This window comes from Leucoraja erinacea, chromosome 17, assembly GCF_028641065.1.
Source record: "Leucoraja erinacea ecotype New England chromosome 17, Leri_hhj_1, whole genome shotgun sequence".
Lineage (NCBI taxonomy): Eukaryota > Metazoa > Chordata > Chondrichthyes > Rajiformes > Rajidae > Leucoraja > Leucoraja erinaceus.
The window spans coordinates 25,498,102-25,505,760 of NC_073393.1; positions in this window are offsets into that span (position 1 = coordinate 25,498,102).

Consider the following 7,659-nt stretch of genomic DNA (forward strand, 5'->3'; position numbering starts at 1 on the left):
CTGGTGGGTCCTCCCTCTGTTCTCAGCAGCGCGAGTCCCCCAACCTGAAACGTTTCCCTCCACAGACGCTGCCAGGCCCATTGAGATCCCCCAGCGCATTGTCCAACTTGTTCATAAACATGCGCATTTATCTGAGCAAACAACCACTAGGGCTCTGCCAGGATGAAATGCTGAAGACTGAAACAACATTGTGATCGGCGCTGACGAGGGAGGAGCTGTCTTGTTTATATATCCCTGGGAAAGCACTAGCATCTGATAGCATTGACGACATGTGTATTTCCACATTTATAACAGCAGGATCAAAAGTGATGGGCGGACTCAAAGCTCCATCAACGGTGAGGCTGTCATCAAGATGGTGTTGCTAGGGACTCCTTGGGCTCCTGTGTGCAGAGAATCTACCACTCGATTGTCAGTGATAGTGATGGAGAGGGAGGGTTGTTGGTGCTGTCAGCAGCCATTCCAGCAGTGAGACTTCAGCTTCAGACACTGACATGGTGGCAGCTTTGATAAGACATCAAGAGAGGGACAAGCACAGGGAAGGTTTCCCATTATATACCCTGGGAGGCGGCGTCCTCTTCCAAACAATGAATATTATGTTTTGTGTCAACTGTGCTGTCACAAGGTAGGGAGAGATCTCAAACAGATAAACTCCTGGGGAATAACAAATGTTCAGGAAGCCAATTTTTCTGTTGACTTGATTGATAAATCCTTTGTGACAACTGAAAATAAAAAATAGAAGCTGCGACTTTGTACATATAAATAGGAAATTAGCTGGCAAAGTTGTCAGAGATAATTAACTCCCTAAGTCTTGGGAAATCCTCCATTTGACATGCTAATATAACTTAGAAATCCACGTGCCACCTTTCTGACAGTCATCCACATTGATTGAGTAAATGCTTAAAGAGGCAGCAAAATGATATCTCCATTTAGTCAGCTTTTAATCACGTTCCTTGTGAAACTAAGGTTGCACAGCAAGTGCTCAGCGTGGAACTGAGTAATTCTGATCAAAAGGACAGGATACATCCACTATCGTTTATAGTTTAGTTTTGTTTATTGTCACATGTACCGAAGTACAGTGAAAAGCCTTTGTTGCATGCTAACCTGTCAGCAGATCCATGATCACAATCAGGCCATCCACAGTGTACAGATACATGACAAAGGGAATAGCGTGAATAATGTTTAGTGCAAGATAAAGTCTGATCAAAGATAGTCCGAGTTTCTCCAATAAGGTAGTATTGTCATTCACCACTGCTCTCTTGTTGTTGGTAGGATGGTTCAGTTGCCTGATAACATTGCCACTGGTAGGAGTGTCTAGGACCAAAGCGCGCAGCCTCAGAATTAAAAGGACATACCTTCAGAAAGGAGATGAGGAGGAAAACAGGGAACTAATGCTGAGTCTATACAAGGCACTAGTTGGACTGTATTTGGAGTATTGTGAGCAATTTTGGGCCCCATATCTGAGGAGGGATGTGCTGGCATTGGAATGGCTCCAGAAGAGGTTTACAAAGAATGATCCCAGGGATGATTATGTTAACTATGATGAACATTTAATGGCTCTGGGCCTGTACTTGTTGGGGTTTAGAAGGATGAGGGGGACCTTACTGAACAGTGAATGGCCTGGATAGAGTGGATGTGGAGAGAATTTTTTCACAAATGGAAGAATCTAGGACCAGAGGGCACAGCCTCAGAATAAAAGGTGGTGAATTCTTCTGTGGAATTCATTGCCACTGACAGCTGTGGAGTCCAAGTCATTGAGTATTTTTAAAGCAGAGATTGACAGGCTCTTGATTAGTAAGGGAGTCAAAGTCTATGTGGAGAAGGCAGGAGAATGGGGTTGAGAGTGAAAGATAGATAAGCAATGATTGAATGGAGGAGTAGACTCGATGGGTTGAATGGCCTAATGCTGCTCGTATGACTAATGAAAACTGTATCCTGTGACTTTGCTGTGCCTCTTCTGAGATAAGAGAGGGAAATGTGTTTTAGCTCGGAAAGGCTGGACAAGATCTGTGCTTCTGATTGTTTCCTGGTAAGCTAATGCAGGTAAATATTGGGATGTAGAAAGAAGGAACTGCAGATGCTGGTTTACCAAGGAAGGACACAAAATGCTGATGCGGTGGCACAGTGACAAAGTGGTAGAGTTGCTGCCTTACAGTACTGGAGACCCGGGTTGGATCCTGACTACAGATGCTGTCTGTACCGAGTTTGTACTTTCCCTGCATGACCTGCATGGAGTTTCTCAGGGTGCTCCAGTTTTCTCCCGCACTCCAATGACGTACAGGTTTGTAGTGTAATTGGCTTCAGTAAATTGTAAATTGTCTCTAGTGTATAGGATAGTACTAGTTTACAGGGTATTCACTGGTTCGCGTGGGCTCTGTATCCGCTGTATTTCTAAAGTAAAGTAAAGTAAACTCAGTGGGTCAGGCACCATGGCAGGATGCTCCAGCCAAATACTACAGCATTTTGTGTCTTTCCTACCTATTGGGATGTAGAGCAATCCATCACTCTCAGAACTAAGTTTTAGTTTATTTTTAGTTTAGAGATACAGCATAGAAACAGGCCCACCGAGTCCATGCCGACCATCAATCATCCATTCACACTAGTTCTATGTTATCCCACGTTTGTATCCACTCCCTATACACTAGGGACAATTTAAAGAAGCCAATTAACCTACAAACCTGCACGTCTTTGGAATATAGGATAAAACCAGAGCACCCAGAGAAAACCCATGCGGTCACAGGGAGATTGGGCAAACTTCACACAGATAGCACTCATAGTCAGGCTCAAACCCAGGCCTCTGGCGCTATGAGGCAGCAACTCTATCACTCCACCACTGGTGGTGCCGGTTTGGCAGTTATTTTTAGACTATTTATCGGATGTTACTTCTTTTAAATCCCTGACACACTTGTTACTAATCCTTTCTTTAGATTTTAGTTCAGTTTAGTTTAGAGATACAGCACGGAAACAGGCCCTTCAGCCCATCGGGTCTGCACCGACCAGCATTCCCTGCCCCCATTAACACTATCCTATACACACTAGGGACAATTTACACATACACCAAGCCAATTAACCGACATACCTTTGGAGTGTGGGAGGAAACCGGAGTTCTCGGAGAAAACCCACGCAAGTCACGGGGAGAACGTACAAACTCTGTACAGCCAGCACCCATAGTCGGGATTGAACCCGGGTCTCCAGCACTTCAAGCACTGTAAGGCAGCATCTCTATCTCTGCGCCACCCTGCTGCCGCTTAAAATTGTCACTAAACCAGGTGAGCTTAAAGGAAACACAAAGTGCTGGAGTAACTCAGCAGGTCGGACAGCATCCGATTAAATATTTCCCCCATCACCTTAATGATATGTCCTCTGGTTCTTTCTTCCCCTACTCTGGACAAAAGTCTTTGTGCATGTACCCTATCTATTTCCTTCATGATCTTATACACCTCTATAAGATCACCCCTCATCCTCTTGTGCTCCAAGGAATAAATCCCAAGCCTGCCCAACCTCTCCCTATATAGCTCAGGCCCTCAAGTCCTGGCAATCCATCCAATTTTATGGATCACTCAGAATTGTGGAGAAGCAGAGAATAAATAATGTTGCCAGCCAATACCTCAAATTAATATATCACCGAGGGCCTCCCCTGAGCAATTATTCCGCACCTTTACATTGGCTGTATATTGATACTACAACTTGTATTGCTACGTTGGGACTGACTAGTTTTGATATGTTGCTCCCACAACCACCCAAGGTAATTAAAATTATATTTTTATTTAGAAAGTCTTCATTGAAAATGAATGAACTATATTTTTACAATCTAATTATCTCTGCCAGAAAACTTTGGGCACTTTTGAAGTAACATTTAGGGACATCAGATCTCTAATAGGATCCCCTGAGGTTGATGGTTGACTTTGCATTGCCACGTGAAAGAGATTCTGATGCTGATGAAATGAAGGGAGGAATGCTTTAGATACTCATCCCGGGTCAATATGTATACTGCAACATAATTTAACTGTGTGGTCAGTACAAACAAATCAGAAACATAATCTTCTGCTCTTTCAAGGATTTTGTTTAGTTTTTACTTTAGAGATACAGCACGGAAACAGGCAATTCAGCACACCGAGTGTGCGCTGACCAACGACCAACATGAACACTATTTTATGCATGAGAGACAATTTTACTAAAGCCATGTAACCCACAAACCATGTAAGTCTTTGGACTTTGGGAGGAAACTGGAGCACCCTGAGAAAACCCAGGTGGTCACGGGAAGAACATACAAACTCCATGTAGACAGCACCCATAGTCAGGATTGAACCTGGATCTCTGGCACTGTAAGGCAGTAACTCAACCACTACGCCACTGTGCCATCCCATTGAAACACATAGAATTTGGAATAAAAGCTTTAAAGATTCATTTTTTATTACTCATGCCACAGTGTACACAACAGCGTATTGAAAAAGATAGCCTGGTTCCCCCTTGGAAGAGAGATGTATAAATAAGTCATTGTCAAATAGTGGGTAGCTCACGAGCAGAGACCGGCGTGAGGCATTCCAGGAGATGGTCATCTGTTAATGAGAAGGTTGATTTAAAGGGAACATTTACTCAGGCACGGATTCATTCCCCCTACGCACTCAACAGTGTTTGCTTAGAAAGGCAGTGTGGTGAACTGGAGAGCCTTCTCTTAGATGGCAAATAGAGGCACATGCAATGCTGTGTCCCACACCCAAATGAGTCACCACTCCAAGGGACCGAGCCAGCTTTGCAGGACATGAAAATTGCTTCTTTTTTTTTCAATTCCCTTGCATGCAGTCGTAACTATCCACAATGCGAGATAAACTGTACATGGATGCTGGTTTCACAAAAAGGTTAACATTATATGGAGATACAAAGAACAGTAGAATGGGGCGGCTCAGTGCGCAGTGGTTGAGTTGCTGCCTTGCAGCACCAGAGACCTGTGTTCGATCCTGACTATGGGTACTGTCTATATGGAGTTTGCATGTTCTCCGTGTGAACATGTGGGTTTTCTCCGGGTGCTCCGGTTTCCCCCCACATGCCAAAGACCTAGAGGTTTGTAGATAAAGTGGTTTTGATAAAATTGTAAATTGTCCATAGTGTGTAGGATAGTGTTAATGTACATAGTGATCGCAGGTCACCACAGTTGTCACTGGCTTTTAGCTTGGCGCAAATATATGCAGGGAATGGAGGGATATGGATCATGTGCAGGCAGGGGAGTTTAGTTTAACTTGGCATCATTTTCAGCATGGACAGTATGGGCCGAAGGGCCTGTTCCTGTGCTCTACTGTTCCACGTTCTAAGTTCTTATCAGTAGGAAAGTTCCATTACCAACCTCCTTGAAGAAAACTACTAGATTAGACATTTCACAAACTATCTGCAGTGTGCGATTATTCCTGCATTAAAAATGAATGCATTGGAAGTCATGAATGCACAAGTGCCATTTCCCACTGTGTCCTCCTGACCTACATTAGGTGCGGAAACAGAAACACTCTCTGATTCCGTCCAGGATTAGATTTTAAAGGAACATTTAATGTTTTGCCATTCGGCCCATTGATCACTACCTGCTCCCAGAGTAAATTCCATTCCTCCACGTATTTCCTGGTCAGAGCATACTGACTGGTGGCATTGCAGACTGACTGGTTAGGTCACTTGAATGACCAGGAATGATTGAGAACACAGAGCGTGGTGGACTCTGTCTGGTCCATCACAAATACTGACCTCCCCACCATCAAAGGGATCTACAGAAGGTGCTGCAGCAGAAAGGCAGTTAATATCATCAAAGACTCACACCACCCTGGCCACGCTCTCATTTTGCTCCTACCATCGAGGAAAAGGGGTAGGAGCCTGAAAACCGTGACAACCAGGTTCATCAACAGCTTCCTCCCAACAATTATCAAGCTCTTAAATGCCATACAACACTAACCTCAGCAACTATTGACTCCTGTGGACTATCTTTCCTGCACTAAGGACTGTGGGTTTTTTAGCACTAATATTATGGTAATTATTTTTTTTGATTTTTAAATAAATTATTATCTATATGTATTGTGGTTTACAGGCCTGTTAAGCAGCTGAAAGTAAGAATTGCATTGTTCCATTGTTGGTACATGTGACAACTAAACACTATTGATTCTTGACTCTTGAGCCTATTTTCTCGTCCATGTCTACCCCCCACCTGACTGTCCCATCACCTAACTTTACAGCGAGCAAATAACTTACCAACCAACCAAGCACATCCATGTGATGTGGGGGAAAAGTACAGGTGACAAAACTCACAGCCATAGAGTCATACAGGACGGAAACAGGCCCTTCGGCCCGACTTGCCCATGCTAACCAACTTGCCCCAACTACGCCGGTTCCACCTGCTCGACCCTTGGCCCATATCCCTCTAAACCTTCCCTATCCTGTACCCGTCCAACTGTGTTTTAAATGTCTTCAAGGAGAATGTACAAAATCCACCCTAGCAGCAACAAAGGTAAGGATTAAACATGGGCTACTAACGTTATGGGACAGTTGCTCCATTAGCTGTACCGCCATTCCCTGTTGGTCCTCAGTGTTGTATCTTTGCACTGAATGTTGTATCCTTTATCCGTTGTCTTTGCATTGTGGACAGCTTAATTGTATTCATGTACAGTCTTTTTCTTGACCAGTCTTATCCAAGTCATTCCCCTTCTCCTTTCCCCCATCAGTTAAGATGTACAAAAAGTTGAATGGTCTTCCCATCACTAAAGTGCAGTCCTGACCTCCCATCTACCTCATTGAACTCTTTAATCGGACTTTAAATCTTTATCCTTTGCACTGTGGATGGTTTAATTGGATTAATGTATAGTTTTTTTTCCTGACTGAACAGCATGCCAGCAGAAGCTTCTCACTGTATCTCAGTACACGAGACAATAATAAACTGAACTGAACTACATTACCTAGAGTCACACAATATAAAAAGCACAGATTGCACAGGTTAAATATTGCTCCAACTGCTAAACAAGGTCAGTCAAGATTATAATCAACTGACCCAAAATCTCACTGAAAGGGGGTTTCTTTCTCTTGGGTAAACTCTTCCCTGTTTGATAGTGATTATTTGGAATTTTAATAAGGTCAGATAAAGAAACTTGCATTAGCAAAACAAATACTCAAAAATAGTTTTTCACTTGGAATAATTTGGTGTCATCCAAGTTATTTTCTTGTTGCTAATGATTTGGCATCATTGTAGACTGGCATGCCAACATTTCCTATCCGATCATAGGTTGTTGGCAGCAGGAGAGACAAGGAAATGCAGATGCTGGAATCTTGCACAGAATTCAAAGTGCTGGAGTAACTCAACAGATCAGGTAATATTAGTGTAGGGAATGGATGAACTCCAATGGATTAATTGGAGATTCTCGGACTATCTTTAATTGGACTTTTAATATGCACTAAACATTATTCTCTTTATCCTGTACCTATACACTGTGAATGAATTGATCGTAATCATGTATAGTCTTTTTACTGACTGGATAGCTCGCAACAATTAAAATGTTTCACTGTACCTCGCTACCCCGTGACATTATTAATAAACTTAACTAGGCGACGTTGTGTGTCCCGACCCAAAATATCACTTATGCATTCCCTTCACAGTTGTTGCCTGACCTGCTGAGTTACTCCACTACTTATTGTTTT